This window comes from Brachyhypopomus gauderio, chromosome 2 (assembly GCF_052324685.1).
Source record: "Brachyhypopomus gauderio isolate BG-103 chromosome 2, BGAUD_0.2, whole genome shotgun sequence".
Classification (NCBI taxonomy): domain Eukaryota; kingdom Metazoa; phylum Chordata; class Actinopteri; order Gymnotiformes; family Hypopomidae; genus Brachyhypopomus; species Brachyhypopomus gauderio.
Genome location: NC_135212.1, coordinates 49,646,240 through 49,664,055, shown reverse-complemented (window position 1 = coordinate 49,664,055; position 17,816 = coordinate 49,646,240). Strand labels below are relative to the sequence as shown.

Genomic DNA, 17,816 nt, shown 5'->3' with positions numbered 1-17,816 from the left:
GTGTTCGAATCCCACCTCCGTCGGTGTTGCTTTCTTTAATTTCTGACAATCGTGTCTCCTGCTGTAACTACAGGACCCACAAGTCAGAAAAGCCTTCTTTTGTGCTGTGAAAGTGTTTGCTTCTTTGAAATTGCTATCGACACACAACCACAAACGACGAGGTGGCCGAGAGGTTAAGGCGATGGACTGCTAATCCATTGTGCATAGCACGCGTGGGTTCGAATCCCACCTTCGTCGGTGTTGCTTTCTTTAATTTCTGACAATCGTGTCTCCTGTTGTAAGTGCAGGACCCACAAGTCATATACGGCTGCTTTTGTGCTGTGAAAGTGTTTGCATCTTTGAAATCGCAATCGACACACAAGCACAAACGACAAGGTGGCCGATAGATTAAGGCGATGGACTGCTAATCCATTATGCATAGCACGTGTGTGTTCGAATCCCACCTCCGTCGGTGTTGCTTTCTTTAATTTCTGACAATCGTGTCTCCTGCTGTAACTACAGGACCCACAAGTCAGAAAAGCCTTATTTTGTGCTGTGAAAGTGTTTGCTTCTTTGAAATTGCTATCGACACACAACCACAAACGACGAGGTGGCCGAGAGGTTAAGGCGATGGACTGCTAATCCATTGTGCATAGCACGCGTGGGTTCGAATCCCACCTTCGTCGGTGTTGCTTTCTTTAATTTCTGACCATCGTGTCTCCTGATATAAGTGCAGGACCCACAAGTCAGATACGCCTCCTTTTGTGCTGTGAAAGTATTTGCATCTTTGAAATCGCAATCGACACACAACCGTAATTGACGAGGTGGCCGAGAGGTTAAGGCGATGGACTGCTAATCCATTGTGCATAGCACGCGTGGGTTAGAATCCCACCTTCGTCGGTGTTGCTTTCTTTAATTTCTGACAATCGTGTCTCCTGGTGTAAGTGCAGGACCCACAAGTCAGATAAGCCTTCTTTTGTGCTGTGAAAGTGTTTGCATCTTTGAAATCGCAATCGACAAACAACCACAAACGACGAGGTGGCCTAGAGGTTAAGGTGATGGACTGCTAATCAATTTTGCATAGCACGCGTGGGTTCGAATCCCACCTTCGTCGGTGTTGCTTTTTTAAATTTCTGACAATCGTGTCTCCTGATGTAAGTGCAGGACCCACAAGTCAAAAAAGCCTTCTTTTGTGCTGTGAAAGTGTTTGCTTCTTTGAAATTGCTATCGACACACAACCACAAACGACGAGGTGGCCTAGAGGTTAAGGTGATGGACTGCTTATCCATTTTGCATAGCTCGCGTGGGTTCGAATCCCACCTTCGTCGGTGTTGCTTTTTTAAATTTCTGACAATCGTGTCTCCTGATGTAAGTGCAGTACCCACAAGTCAGACAAGCCTCCTTTTGTGCTGTGAAAGTGTTTGCATCTTTGAAATCGCAATCGACACACAACCGTGATTGACGAGGTGGCTGAGAGGTTAAGGAGATGGACTGCTAATCCATTATGCATAGCACGCGTGGGTTCGAATCCCACCTTCGTCGGTGTTGCTTTCTTTAATTTCTGACAATCGTGTCTCCTGGTGTAAGTGCAGTACCCACAAGTCAGATACGGCTGCTTTTGTGCTGTGAAAGTGTTTGCATCTTTGAAATCGCAATCGACACAAAACCACAAGCGACGAGGTAGCCAAGAGGTTAAGGCGATGGACTGCTAATCCATTGTGCTTTGCACGCGTGGGTTTGAATACCACATTCGTCGGTGTTGTTTTCTTTAATTTCTGACAATCGTGTCTCCTGAAGTAAGTGCAGGACCCACAAGTCAGATAAGCCTCCTTTTGTGCTGTGAAAGTGTTTGCATCTTTGAAATCGCAATCGACACACAACTGTAATTGACGAGGTGGCCGAGAGGTTAAGGCCATGGACTGCTAATCCATTGTGCATAGCATGCGTGGGTTTGAATCCCACCTTCGTCGGTGTTGCTTTCTTTAATTTCTGACAATCGTGTCTCCTGTTGTAAGTGCAGGACCCACAAGTCATATACGGCTGCTTTTGTGCTGTGAAAGTGTTTGCATCTTTGAAATCGCAATCGACACACAAGCACAAACGACAAGGTGGCCGATAGATTAAGGCGATGGACTGCTAATCCATTATGCATAGCACGTGTGTGTTCGAATCCCACCTCCGTCGGTGTTGCTTTCTTTAATTTCTGACAATCGTGTCTCCTGCTGTAACTACAGGACCCACAAGTCAGAAAAGCCTTCTTTTGTGCTGTGAAAGTGTTTGCTTCTTTGAAATTGCTATCGACACACAACCACAAACGACGAGGTGGCCGAGAGGTTAAGGCGATGGACTGCTAATCCATTGTGCATAGCACGCGTGGGTTCGAATCCCACCTTCGTCGGTGTTGCTTTCTTTAATTTCTGACCATCGTGTCTCCTGATATAAGTGCAGGACCCACAAGTCAGATACGCCTCCTTTTGTGCTGTGAAAGTATTTGCATCTTTGAAATCGCAATCGACACACAACCGTAATTGACGAGGTGGCCGAGAGGTTAAGGCGATGGACTGCTAATCCATTGTGCATAGCACGCGTGGGTTAGAATCCCACCTTCGTCGGTGTTGCTTTCTTTAATTTCTGACAATCGTGTCTCCTGGTGTAAGTGCAGGACCCACAAGTCAGATAAGCCTTCTTTTGTGCTGTGAAAGTGTTTGCATCTTTGAAATCGCAATCGACAAACAACCACAAACGACGAGGTGGCCTAGAGGTTAAGGTGATGGACTGCTAATCAATTTTGCATAGCACGCGTGGGTTCGAATCCCACCTTCGTCGGTGTTGCTTTTTTAAATTTCTGACAATCGTGTCTCCTGATGTAAGTGCAGGACCCACAAGTCAAAAAAGCCTTCTTTTGTGCTTTGAAAGTGTTTGCTTCTTTGAAATTGCTATCGACACACAACCACAAACGACGAGGTGGCCTAGAGGTTAAGGTGATGGACTGCTTATCCATTTTGCATAGCTCGCGTGGGTTCGAATCCCACCTTCGTCGGTGTTGCTTTTTTAAATTTCTGACAATCGTGTCTCCTGATGTAAGTGCAGGACCCACAAGTCAGACAAGCCTCCTTTTGTGCTGTGAAAGTGTTTGCATCTTTGAAATCGCAATCGACACACAACCGTGATTGACGAGGTGGCCGAGAGGTTAAGGAGATGGACTGCTAATCCATTATGCATAGCACGCGTGGGTTCGAATCCCACCTTCGTCGGTGTTGCTTTCTTTAATTTCTGACAATCGTGTCTCCTGGTGTAAGTGCAGTACCCACAAGTCAGATACGGCTGCTTTTGTGCTGTGAAAGTGTTTGCATCTTTGAAATCGCAATCGACACAAAACCACAAGCGACGAGGTAGCCAAGAGGTTAAGGCGATGGACTGCTAATCCATTGTGCTTTGCACGCGTGGGTTTGAATACCACATTCGTCGGTGTTGTTTTCTTTAATTTCTGACAATCGTGTCTCCTGAAGTAAGTGCAGGACCCACAAGTCAGATAAGCCTCCTTTTGTGCTGTGAAAGTGTTTGCATCTTTGAAATCGCAATCGACACACAACTGTAATTGACGAGGTGGCCGAGAGGTTAAGGCGATGGACTGCTAATCCATTGTGCATAGCACGCGTGGGTTCGAATCCCACCTTCGTCGGTGTTGCTTTCCTTAATTTCTGACAATCGTGTCTCCTGTTGTAAGTGCAGTACCCACAAGTCATATACGGCTGCTTTTGTGCTGTGAAAGTGTTTGCATCTTTGAAATCGCAATCGACACACAACCACAAACGACAAGGTGGCCGAGAGATTAAGGCGATGGACTGCTAATCCATTATGCATAGCCCGTGTGGGTTCGAATCCCACCTTCGTCGTTGTTGCTTTCTTTAATTTCTGACAATCGTGTCTCCTGCTGTAACTACAGGACCCACAAGTCAAAAAAGCCTTCTTTTGTGCTGTGAAAGTGTTTGCTTCTTTGAAATTGCTATCGACACACAACCACAAACGACGAGGTGGCCTAGAGGTTAAGGTGATGGACTGCTTATCCATTTTGCATAGCACGCGTGGGTTCGAATCCCACCTTCGTCGGTGTTGCTTTTTTAAATTTCTGACAATCGTGTCTTCTGATGTAAGTGCAGGACCCACAAGTCAGACAAGCCTCCTTTTGTGCTGTGAAAGTGTTTGCATCTTTGAAATCGCAATCGACACACAACTGTAATTGACGAGGTGGCCGAGAGGTTAAGACGATGAACTGCTAATCCATTATGCATAGCACGCGTGGGTTCGAATCCCACCTTCGTCGGTGTTGCTTTCTTTAATTTCTGACAATCGTTTCTCCTGGTGTAAGTGCAGAACCCACAAGTCAGATACGGCTGCTTTTGTGCTGTGAAAGTGTTTGCATCTTTGAAATCGCAATCGACACACAACTGTAATTGACGAGGTGGCCGAGAGGTTAAGGCGATGGACTGCTAATCCATTGTGCATAGCACGCGTGGGTTCGAATCCCACCTTCGTCGGTGTTGCTTTCTTTAATTTCTGACAATCGTGTCTCCTGATATAAGTGCAGGACCCACAAGTCAGATAAGCCTCCTTTTGTGCTGTGAAAGTGTTTGCATCTTTGAAATCGCAATCGACACACAACTGTAATTGACGAGGTGGCCGAGAGGTTAAGGCGATGGACTGCTAATCCATTGTGCATAGCACGCGTGGGTTCGAATCCCACCTTCGTCGGTGTTGCTTTCTTTAATTTCTGACAATCGTGTCTCCTGATATAAGTGCAGGACCCACAAGTCAGATAAGCCTCCTTTTGTGCTGTGAAAGTGTTTGCATCTTTGAAATCGCAATCGACACACAACCACAAACGACGAGGTGGCCAAGAGGTTAAGGGGATGGACTGCTAATCCATTGCGCATAGCACGCGTGGGTTCGAATCCCACCTTCGTCGGTGTTGCTTTCTTTAATTTCTGACAATCGTGTCTCCTGATATAAGTGCAGGACCCACAAGTCAGATAAGCCTCCTTTTGTGCTGTGAAAGTGTTTGCATCTTTGAAATCGCAATTGACACACAACCACAAACGACGAGGTGGCCGAGAGGTTAAGGGGATGGACTGCTAATCCATTGTGCATAGCACGCGTGGGTTAGAATCCCACCTTCGTCGGTGTTGCTTTCTTTAATTTCTGACAATCGTGTCTCCTGTTGTAAGTGCAGGACCCACAAGTCATATACGGCTGCTTTTGTGCTGTGAAAGTGTTTGCATCTTTGAAATCGCAATCGACACACAAGCACAAACGACAAGGTGGCCGATAGATTAAGGCGATGGACTGCTAATCCATTATGCATAGCACGTGTGTGTTCGAATCCCACCTTCGTCGGTGTTGCTTTCTTTAATTTCTGACAATCGTGTCTCCTGCTGTAACTACAGGACCCACAAGTCAGAAAAGCCTTCTTTTGTGCTGTGAAAGTGTTTGCTTCTTTGAAATTGCTATCGACACACAACCACAAACGACGAGGTGGCCTAGAGGTTAAGGTGATGGACTGCTTATCCATTTTGCATAGCTCGCGTGGGTTCGAATCCCACCTTCGTCGGTGTTGCTTTTTTAAATTTCTGACAATCGTGTCTCCTGATGTAAGTGCAGTACCCACAAGTCAGACAAGCCTCCTTTTGTGCTGTGAAAGTGTTTGCATCTTTGAAATCGCAATCGACACACAACCGTGATTGACGAGGTGGCTGAGAGGTTAAGGAGATGGACTGCTAATCCATTATGCATAGCACGCGTGGGTTCGAATCCCACCTTCGTCGGTGTTGCTTTCTTTAATTTCTGACAATCGTGTCTCCTGGTGTAAGTGCAGTACCCACAAGTCAGATACGGCTGCTTTTGTGCTGTGAAAGTGTTTGCATCTTTGAAATCGCAATCGACACAAAACCACAAGCGACGAGGTAGCCAAGAGGTTAAGGCGATGGACTGCTAATCCATTGTGCTTTGCACGCGTGGGTTTGAATACCACATTCGTCGGTGTTGTTTTCTTTAATTTCTGACAATCGTGTCTCCTGAAGTAAGTGCAGGACCCACAAGTCAGATAAGCCTCCTTTTGTGCTGTGAAAGTGTTTGCATCTTTGAAATCGCAATCGACACACAACTGTAATTGACGAGGTGGCCGAGAGGTTAAGGCCATGGACTGCTAATCCATTGTGCATAGCATGCGTGGGTTTGAATCCCACCTTCGTCGGTGTTGCTTTCTTTAATTTCTGACAATCGTGTCTCCTGTTGTAAGTGCAGGACCCACAAGTCATATACGGCTGCTTTTGTGCTGTGAAAGTGTTTGCATCTTTGAAATCGCAATCGACACACAAGCACAAACGACAAGGTGGCCGATAGATTAAGGCGATGGACTGCTAATCCATTATGCATAGCACGTGTGTGTTCGAATCCCACCTCCGTCGGTGTTGCTTTCTTTAATTTCTGACAATCGTGTCTCCTGCTGTAACTACAGGACCCACAAGTCAGAAAAGCCTTCTTTTGTGCTGTGAAAGTGTTTGCTTCTTTGAAATTGCTATCGACACACAACCACAAACGACGAGGTGGCCGAGAGGTTAAGGCGATGGACTGCTAATCCATTGTGCATAGCACGCGTGGGTTCGAATCCCACCTTCGTCGGTGTTGCTTTCTTTAATTTCTGACCATCGTGTCTCCTGATATAAGTGCAGGACCCACAAGTCAGATACGCCTCCTTTTGTGCTGTGAAAGTATTTGCATCTTTGAAATCGCAATCGACACACAACCGTAATTGACGAGGTGGCCGAGAGGTTAAGGCGATGGACTGCTAATCCATTGTGCATAGCACGCGTGGGTTAGAATCCCACCTTCGTCGGTGTTGCTTTCTTTAATTTCTGACAATCGTGTCTCCTGGTGTAAGTGCAGGACCCACAAGTCAGATAAGCCTTCTTTTGTGCTGTGAAAGTGTTTGCATCTTTGAAATCGCAATCGACAAACAACCACAAACGACGAGGTGGCCTAGAGGTTAAGGTGATGGACTGCTAATCAATTTTGCATAGCACGCGTGGGTTCGAATCCCACCTTCGTCGGTGTTGCTTTTTTAAATTTCTGACAATCGTGTCTCCTGATGTAAGTGCAGGACCCACAAGTCAAAAAAGCCTTCTTTTGTGCTTTGAAAGTGTTTGCTTCTTTGAAATTGCTATCGACACACAACCACAAACGACGAGGTGGCCTAGAGGTTAAGGTGATGGACTGCTTATCCATTTTGCATAGCTCGCGTGGGTTCGAATCCCACCTTCGTCGGTGTTGCTTTTTTAAATTTCTGACAATCGTGTCTCCTGATGTAAGTGCAGGACCCACAAGTCAGACAAGCCTCCTTTTGTGCTGTGAAAGTGTTTGCATCTTTGAAATCGCAATCGACACACAACCGTGATTGACGAGGTGGCCGAGAGGTTAAGGAGATGGACTGCTAATCCATTATGCATAGCACGCGTGGGTTCGAATCCCACCTTCGTCGGTGTTGCTTTCTTTAATTTCTGACAATCGTGTCTCCTGGTGTAAGTGCAGTACCCACAAGTCAGATACGGCTGCTTTTGTGCTGTGAAAGTGTTTGCATCTTTGAAATCGCAATCGACACAAAACCACAAGCGACGAGGTAGCCAAGAGGTTAAGGCGATGGACTGCTAATCCATTGTGCTTTGCACGCGTGGGTTTGAATACCACATTCGTCGGTGTTGTTTTCTTTAATTTCTGACAATCGTGTCTCCTGAAGTAAGTGCAGGACCCACAAGTCAGATAAGCCTCCTTTTGTGCTGTGAAAGTGTTTGCATCTTTGAAATCGCAATCGACACACAACTGTAATTGACGAGGTGGCCGAGAGGTTAAGGCGATGGACTGCTAATCCATTGTGCATAGCACGCGTGGGTTCGAATCCCACCTTCGTCGGTGTTGCTTTCTTTAATTTCTGACAATCGTGTCTCCTGCTGTAACTACAGGACCCACAAGTCAGAAAGGCCTTCTTTTGTGCTGTGAAAGTGCTTGCTTCTTTGAAATTGCTATCGACACACAACCACAAACGATGAGGTGGCCGAGAGGTTAAGGTGATGGACTGCTAATCCATTGTGCTTTGCACGCGTGGGTTCGAATCCCACCTTCGTCGGTGTTGCTTTTTTTAATTTCTGACAATCGTGTCTCCTGATGTAAGTGCAGGACCCACAAGTCAGACAAGCCTGCTTTTGTGCTGTGAAAGTGTTTGCATCTTTGAAATCACAATCGACACACAACCATAATTGACGAGGTGGCCGAGAGGTTAAGGCGATGGACTGCTAATCCATTGTGCTTTGCATGTGTGGGTTCGAATCCCACCTTCGTCGGTGTTGCTTTTTTTAATTTCTGACAATCGTGTCTCCTGATGTAACTACAGCACCCACAAGTCAGAAAGGCCTTCTTTTGTGCTGTGAAAGTGCTTGCTTCTTTGAAATTGCTATCGACACACAACCACAAACGATGAGGTGGCCGAGAGGTTAAGGTGATGGACTGCTAATCCATTGTGCTTTACACGCGTGGGTTCGAATCCCACCTTCGTCGGTGTTGCTTTCTTTAATTTCTGACAATCGTGTCTCCTGCTGTAACTACAGGACCCACAAGTCAGAAAAGCCTTCTTTTGTGCTGTGAAAGTGTTTGCTTCTTTGAAATTGCTATCGACACACAACCACAAACGACGAGGTGGCCGAGAGGTTAAGGCGATGGACTGCTAATCCATTGTGCATAGCACGCGTGGGTTCGAATCCCACCTTCGTCGGTGTTGCTTTCTTTAATTTCTGACCATCGTGTCTCCTGATATAAGTGCAGGACCCACAAGTCAGATACGCCTCCTTTTGTGCTGTGAAAGTATTTGCATCTTTGAAATCGCAATCGACACACAACCGTAATTGACGAGGTGGCCGAGAGGTTAAGGCGATGGACTGCTAATCCATTGTGCATAGCACGCGTGGGTTAGAATCCCACCTTCGTCGGTGTTGCTTTCTTTAATTTCTGACAATCGTGTCTCCTGGTGTAAGTGCAGGACCCACAAGTCAGATAAGCCTTCTTTTGTGCTGTGAAAGTGTTTGCATCTTTGAAATCGCAATCGACAAACAACCACAAACGACGAGGTGGCCTAGAGGTTAAGGTGATGGACTGCTAATCAATTTTGCATAGCACGCGTGGGTTCGAATCCCACCTTCGTCGGTGTTGCTTTTTTAAATTTCTGACAATCGTGTCTCCTGATGTAAGTGCAGGACCCACAAGTCAAAAAAGCCTTCTTTTGTGCTGTGAAAGTGTTTGCTTCTTTGAAATTGCTATCGACACACAACCACAAACGACGAGGTGGCCTAGAGGTTAAGGTGATGGACTGCTTATCCATTTTGCATAGCTCGCGTGGGTTCGAATCCCACCTTCGTCGGTGTTGCTTTTTTAAATTTCTGACAATCGTGTCTCCTGATGTAAGTGCAGGACCCACAAGTCAGACAAGCCTCCTTTTGTGCTGTGAAAGTGTTTGCATCTTTGAAATCGCAATCGACACACAACCGTGATTGACGAGGTGGCCGAGAGGTTAAGGGGATGGACTGCTAATCCATTATGCATAGCACGCGTGGGTTCGAATCCCACCTTCGTCGGTGTTGCTTTCTTTAATTTCTGACAATCGTGTCTCCTGGTGTAAGTGCAGTACCCACAAGTCAGATACGGCTGCTTTTGTGCTGTGAAAGTGTTTGCATCTTTGAAATCGCAATCGACACAAAACCACAAGCGACGAGGTAGCCAAGAGGTTAAGGCGATGGACTGCTAATCCATTGTGCTTTGCACGCGTGGGTTTGTATACCACATTCGTCGGTGTTGTTTTCTTTAATTTCTGACAATCGTGTCTCCTGAAGTAAGTGCAGGACCCACAAGTCAGATAAGCCTCCTTTTGTGCTGTGAAAGTGTTTGCATCTTTGAAATCGCAATCGACACACAACTGTAATTGACGAGGTGGCCGAGAGGTTAAGGCGATGGACTGCTAATCCATTGTGCATAGCACGCGTGGGTTCGAATCCCACCTTCGTCGGTGTTGCTTTCCTTAATTTCTGACAATCGTGTCTCCTGTTGTAAGTGCAGTACCCACAAGTCATATACGGCTGCTTTTGTGCTGTGAAAGTGTTTGCATCTTTGAAATCGCAATCGACAACCAACCACAAACGACAAGGTGGCCGAGAGATTAAGGCGATGGACTGCTAATCCATTATGCATAGCCCGTGTGGGTTCGAATCCCACCTTCGTCGTTGTTGCTTTCTTTAATTTCTGACAATCGTGTCTCCTGCTGTAACTACAGGACCCACAAGTCAAAAAAGCCTTCTTTTGTGCTGTGAAAGTGTTTGCTTCTTTGAAATTGCTATCGACACACAACCACAAACGACGAGGTGGCCTAGAGGTTAAGGTGATGGACTGCTTATCCATTTTGCATAGCACGCGTGGGTTCGAATCCCACCTTCGTCGGTGTTGCTTTTTTAAATTTCTGACAATCGTGTCTTCTGATGTAAGTGCAGGACCCACAAGTCAGACAAGCCTCCTTTTGTGCTGTGAAAGTGTTTGCATCTTTGAAATCGCAATCGACACACAACTGTAATTGACGAGGTGGCCGAGAGGTTAAGACGATGGACTGCTAATCCATTATGCATAGCACGCGTGGGTTCGAATCCCACCTTCGTCGGTGTTGCTTTCTTTAATTTCTGACAATCGTTTCTCCTGGTGTAAGTGCAGTACCCACAAGTCAGATAAGCCTCCTTTTGTGCTGTGAAAGTGTTTGCATCTTTGAAATCGCAATCGACACACAACTGTAATTGACGAGGTGGCCGAGAGGTTAAGGCGATGGACTGCTAATCCATTGTGCATAGCACGCGTGGGTTCGAATCCCACCTTCGTCGGTGTTGCTTTCTTTAATTTCTGACAATCGTGTCTCCTGATATAAGTGCAGGACCCACAAGTCAGATAAGCCTCCTTTTGTGCTGTGAAAGTGTTTGCATCTTTGAAATCGCAATCGACACACAACTGTAATTGACGAGGTGGCCGAGAGGTTAAGGCGATGGACTGCTAATCCATTGTGCATAGCACGCGTGGGTTCGAATCCCACCTTCGTCGGTGTTGCTTTCTTTAATTTCTGACAATCGTGTCTCCTGATATAAGTGCAGGACCCACAAGTCAGATAAGCCTCCTTTTGTGCTGTGAAAGTGTTTGCATCTTTGAAATCGCAATCGACACACAACCACAAACGACGAGGTGGCCAAGAGGTTAAGGGGATGGACTGCTAATCCATTGCGCATAGCACGCGTGGGTTCGAATCCCACCTTCGTCGGTGTTGCTTTCTTTAATTTCTGACAATCGTGTCTCCTGTTGTAAGTGCAGGACCAACAAGTCATATACGGCTGCTTTTGTGCTGTGAAAGTGTTTGCTTCTTTGAAATTGCTATCGACACACAACCACAAACGACGAGGTGGCCGAGAGGTTAAGGCGATGGACTGCTAATCCATTGTGCATAGCACGCGTGGGTTCGAATCCCACCTTCGTCGGTGTTGCTTTCTTTAATTTCTGACAATCGTGTCTCCTGATATAAGTGCAGGACCCACAAGTCAGATAAGCCTCCTTTTGTGCTGTGAAAGTGTTTGCATCTTTGAAATCGCAATCGACACACAACCACAAACGACGAGGTGGCCGAGAGGTTAAGGGGATGGACTGCTAATCCATTGTGCATAGCACGCGTAAGTTAGAATCCCACCTTCGTCGGTGTTGCTTTCTTTAATTTCTGACAATCGTGTCTCCTGTTGTAAGTGCAGGACCCACAAGTCATATACGGCTGCTTTTGTGCTGTGAAAGTGTTTGCATCTTTGAAATCGCAATCGACACACAAGCACAAACGACAAGGTGGCGGATAGATTAAGGCGATGGACTGCTAATCCATTATGCATAGCACGTGTGTGTTCGAATCCCACCTCCGTCGGTGTTGCTTTCTTTAATTTCTGACAATCGTGTCTCCTGCTGTAACTACAGGACCCACAAGTCAGAAAAGCCTTCTTTTGTGCTGTGAAAGTGTTTGCTTCTTTGAAATTGCTATCGACACACAACCACAAACGACGAGGTGGCCGAGAGGTTAAGGCGATGGACTGCTAATCCATTGTGCATAGCACGCGTGGGTTCGAATCCCACCTTCGTCGGTGTTGCTTTCTTTAATTTCTGACCATCGTGTCTCCTGATATTAGTGCAGGACCCACAAGTCAGATACGCCTCCTTTTGTGCTGTGAAAGTATTTGCATCTTTGAAATCGCAATCGACACACAACCGTAATTGACGAGGTGGCCGAGAGGTTAAGGCGATGGACTGCTAATCCATTGTGCATAGCACGCGTGGGTTCGAATCCCACCTTCGTCGGTGTTGCTTTCTTTAATTTCTGACAATCGTGTCTCCTGGTGTAAGTGCAGGACCCACAAGTCAGATAAGCCTTCTTTTGTGCTGTGAAAGTGTTTGCATCTTTGAAATCGCAATCGACACACAACCACAAACGACGAGGTGGCCTAGAGGTTAAGGTGATGGACTGCTAATCAATTTTGCATAGCACGCGTGGGTTCGAATCCCACCTTCGTCGGTGTTGCTTTTTTAAATTTCTGACAATCGTGTCTCCTGATGTAAGTGCAGGACCCACAAGTCAGATAAGCCTCCTTTTGTGCTGTGAAAGTGTTTGCATCTTTGAAATCGCAATCGACACACAACCACAAACGACGAGGTGGCCGAGAGGTTAAGGGGATGGACTGCTAATCCATTGTGCATAGCACGCGTGGGTTAGAATCCCACCTTCGTCGGTGTTGTTTTCTTTAATTTCTGACAATCGTGTCTCCTGTTGTAAGTGCAGGACCCACAAGTCATATACGGCTGCTTTTGTGCTGTGAAAGTGTTTGCATCTTTGAAATCGCAATCGACACACAAGCACAAACGACAAGGTGGCCGATAGATTAAGGCGATGGACTGCTAATCCATTATGCATAGCACGTGTGTGTTCGAATCCCACCTTCGTCGGTGTTGCTTTCTTTAATTTCTGACAATCGTGTCTCCTGCTGTAACTACAGGACCCACAAGTTAGAAAAGCCTTCTTTTGTGCTGTGAAAGTGTTTGCTTCTTTGAAATTGCTATCGACACACAACCACACACGACGAGGTGGCCGAGAGGTTAAGGCGATGGACTGCTAATCCATTGTGCATAGCACGCGTGGGTTCGAATCCCACCTTTGTCGGTGTTGCTTTCTTTAATTTCTGACAATCGTGTCTCCTGCTGTAACTACAGGACCCACAAGTCAGAAAGGCCTTCTTTTGTGCTGTGAAAGTGCTTGCTTCTTTGAAATTGCTATCGACACACAACCACAAACGACGAGGTGGCCGAGAGGTTAAGGCGATGGACTGCTAATCCATTGTGCTTTGCACGCGTGGGTTCGAATCCCACCTTCGTCGGTGTTGCTTTTTTTAATTTCTGACAATCGTGTCTCCTGATGTAAGTGCAGGACCCACAAGTCAGACAAGCCTGCTTTTGTGCTGTGAAAGTGTTTGCATCTTTGAAATCACAATCGACACACAACCATAATTGACGAGGTGGCCGAGAGGTTAAGGCGATGGACTGCTAATCCATTGTGCTTTGCACGTGTGGGTTCGAATCCCACCTTCGTCGGTGTTGCTTTTTTTAATTTCTGACAATCGTGTCTCCTGATGTAGGTGCAGGACCCACAAGTCAGACAAGCCTGCTTTTGTGTTGTGAAAGTGTTTGCATCTTTGAAATCGCAATCGACACACAACCATAATTGACGAGGTGGCCGAGAGGTTAAGGCGATGGACTGCTAATCCATTGTGCATAGCACGCGTGGGTTCGAATCCCACCTTCGTCGGTGTTGCTTTCTTTAATTTCTGACAATCGTGTCTCCTGATATAAGTGCAGGACCCACAAGTCAGATAAGCCTCCTTTTGTGCTGTGATAGTGTTTGCATCTTTGAAATCGCAATCGACACACAACTGTAATTGACGAGGTGGCCGAGAGGTTAAGGCGATGGACTGCTAATCCATTGTGCATAGCACGCGTGGGTTCGAATCCCACCTTCGTCGGTGTTGTTTTCTTTAATTTCTGACAATCGTGTCTCCTGATATAAGTGCAGGACCCACAAGTCAGATAAGCCTCCTTTTGTGCTGTGAAAGTGTTTGCATCTTTGAAATCGCAATCGACACACAACTGTAATTGACGAGGTGGCCGAGAGGTTAAGGCGATGGACTGCTAATCCATTGTGCATAGCACGCGTGGGTTCGAATCCCACCTTCGTCGGTGTTGCTTTCTTTAATTTCTGACAATCGTGTCTCCTGATATAAGTGCAGGACCCACAAGTCAGATAAGCCTCCTTTTGTGCTGTGAAAGTGTTTGCATCTTTGAAATCGCAATCGACACACAACCACAAACGACGAGGTGGCCAAGAGGTTAAGGGGATGGACTGCTAATCCATTGTGCATAGCACGCGTGGGTTCGAATCCCACCTTCGTCTGTGTTGCTTTCTTTAATTTCTGACAATCGTGTCTCCTGTTGTAAGTGCAGGACCAACAAGTCATATACGGCTGCTTTTGTGCTGTGAAAGTGTTTGCTTCTTTGAAATTGCTATCGACACACAACCACAAACGACGAGGTGGCCGAGAGGTTAAGGCAATGGACTGCTAATCCATTGTGCATAGCACGCGTGGGTTCGAATCCCACCTTCGTCGGTGTTGCTTTCTTTAATTTCTGACAATCGTGTCTCCTGATATAAGTGCAGGACCCACAAGTCAGATAAGCCTCCTTTTGTGCTGTGAAAGTATTTGCATCTTTGAAATCGCAATCGACACACAACCGTAATTGACGAGGTGGCCGAGAGGTTAAGGCGATGGACTGCTAATCCATTGTGCATAGCACGCGTGGGTTCGAATCCCACCTTCGTCGGTGTTGCTTTCTTTAATTTCTGACAATCGTGTCTCCTGCTGTAACTACAGGACCCACAAGTCAGAAAGGCCTTCTTTTGTGCTGTGAAAGTGCTTGCTTCTTTGAAATTGCTATCGACACACAACCACAAACGATGAGGTGGCCGAGAGGTTAAGGTGATGGACTGCTAATCCATTGTGCTTTGCACGCGTGGGTTCGAATCCCACCTTCGTCGGTGTTGCTTTTTTTAATTTCTGACAATCGTGTCTCCTGATGTAAGTGCAGGACCCACAAGTCAGACAAGCCTGCTTTTGTGCTGTGAAAGTGTTTGCATCTTTGAAATCACAATCGACACACAACCATAATTGACGAGGTGGCCGAGAGGTTAAGGCGATGGACTGCTAATCCATTGTGCTTTGCATGCGTGGGTTCGAATCCCACCTTTGTCGGTGTTGCTTTTTTTAATTTCTGACAATCGTGTCTCCTGATATAAGTGCAGGACCCACAAGTCAGATACGCCTCCTTTTGTGCTGTGAAAGTATTTGCATCTTTGAAATCGCAATCGACACACAACCGTAATTGACGAGGTGGCCGAGAGGTTAAGGCGATGGACTGCTAATCCATTGTGCATAGCACGCGTGGGTTAGAATCCCACCTTCGTCGGTGTTGCTTTCTTTAATTTCTGACAATCGTGTCTCCTGGTGTAAGTGCAGGACCCACAAGTCAGATAAGCCTTCTTTTGTGCTGTGAAAGTGTTTGCATCTTTGAAATCGCAATCGACAAACAACCACAAACGACGAGGTGGCCTAGAGGTTAAGGTGATGGACTGCTAATCAATTTTGCATAGCACGCGTGGGTTCGAATCCCACCTTCGTCGGTGTTGCTTTTTTAAATTTCTGACAATCGTGTCTCCTGATGTAAGTGCAGGACCCACAAGTCAAAAAAGCCTTCTTTTGTGCTGTGAAAGTGTTTGCTTCTTTGAAATTGCTATCGACACACAACCACAAACGACGAGGTGGCCTAGAGGTTAAGGTGATGGACTGCTTATCCATTTTGCATAGCTCGCGTGGGTTCGAATCCCACCTTCGTCGGTGTTGCTTTTTTAAATTTCTGACAATCGTGTCTCCTGATGTAAGTGCAGGACCCACAAGTCAGACAAGCCTCCTTTTGTGCTGTGAAAGTGTTTGCATCTTTGAAATCGCAATCGACACACAACCGTGATTGACGAGGTGGCCGAGAGGTTAAGGAGATGGACTGCTAATCCATTATGCATAGCACGCGTGGGTTCGAATCCCACCTTCATCGGTGTTGCTTTCTTTAATTTCTGACAATCGTGTCTCCTGGTGTAAGTGCAGTACCCACAAGTCAGATACGGCTGCTTTTGTGCTGTGAAAGTGTTTGCATCTTTGAAATCGCAATCGACACAAAACCACAAGCGACGAGGTAGCCAAGAGGTTAAGGCGATGGACTGCTAATCCATTGTGCTTTGCACGCGTGGGTTTGTATACCACATTCGTCGGTGTTGTTTTCTTTAATTTCTGACAATCGTGTCTCCTGAAGTAAGTGCAGGACCCACAAGTCAGATAAGCCTCCTTTTGTGCTGTGAAAGTGTTTGCATCTTTGAAATCGCAATCGACACACAACTGTAATTGACGAGGTGGCCGAGAGGTTAAGGCGATGGACTGCTAATCCATTGTGCATAGCACGCGTGGGTTCGAATCCCACCTTCGTCGGTGTTGCTTTCCTTAATTTCTGACAATCGTGTCTCCTGTTGTAAGTGCAGTACCCACAAGTCATATACGGCTGCTTTTGTGCTGTGAAAGTGTTTGCATCTTTGAAATCGCAATCGACACACAACCACAAACGACAAGGTGGCCGAGAGATTAAGGCGATGGACTGCTAATCCATTATGCATAGCCCGTGTGGGTTCGAATCCCACCTTCGTCGTTGTTGCTTTCTTTAATTTCTGACAATCGTGTCTCCTGCTGTAACTACAGGACCAACAAGTCAAAAAAGCCTTCTTTTGTGCTGTGAAAGTGTTTGCTTCTTTGAAATTGCTATCGACACACAACCACAAACGACGAGGTGGCCGAGAGGTTAAGGCGATGGACTGCTAATCCATTGTGCATAGCACGCGTGGGTTCGAATCCCACCTTCGTCGGTGTTGCTTTCTTTAATTTCTGACAATCGTGTCTCCTGATATAAGTGCAGGACCCACAAGTCAGATAAGCCTCCTTTTGTGCTGTGATAGTGTTTGCATCTTTGAAATCGCAATCGACACACAACTGTAATTGACGAGGTGGCCGAGAGGTTAAGGCGATGGACTGCTAATCCATTGTGCATAGCACGCGTGGGTTCGAATCCCACCTTCGTCGGTGTTGTTTTCTTTAATTTCTGACAATCGTGTCTCCTGATATAAGTGCAGGACCCACAAGTCAGATAAGCCTCCTTTTGTGCTGTGAAAGTGTTTGCATCTTTGAAATCGCAATCGACACACAACTGTAATTGACGAGGTGGCCGAGAGGTTAAGGCGATGGACTGCTAATCCATTGTGCATAGCACGCGTGGGTTCGAATCCCACCTTCGTCGGTGTTGCTTTCTTTAATTTCTGACAATCGTGTCTCCTGATATAAGTGCAGGACCCACAAGTCAGATAAGCCTCCTTTTGTGCTGTGAAAGTGTTTGCATCTTTGAAATCGCAATCGACACACAACCACAAACGACGAGGTGGCCAAGAGGTTAAGGGGATGGACTGCTAATCCATTGTGCATAGCACGCGTGGGTTCGAATCCCACCTTCGTCTGTGTTGCTTTCTTTAATTTCTGACAATCGTG

The 17,816-nt window shown here is 46.4% G+C and overlaps 1 non-coding gene across 1 annotated transcript; it reads left to right on the top strand.

The window, feature by feature from the left end:
- The first annotated feature begins 13,423 nt into the window (after window positions 1-13,423).
- Window positions 13,424-13,505, top strand: trnas-gcu (transfer RNA serine (anticodon GCU)). The gene has a single exon. It is a non-coding gene; the product is annotated as a tRNA-Ser (tRNA).
- Window positions 13,506-17,816: the final 4,311 nt, after the last annotated feature.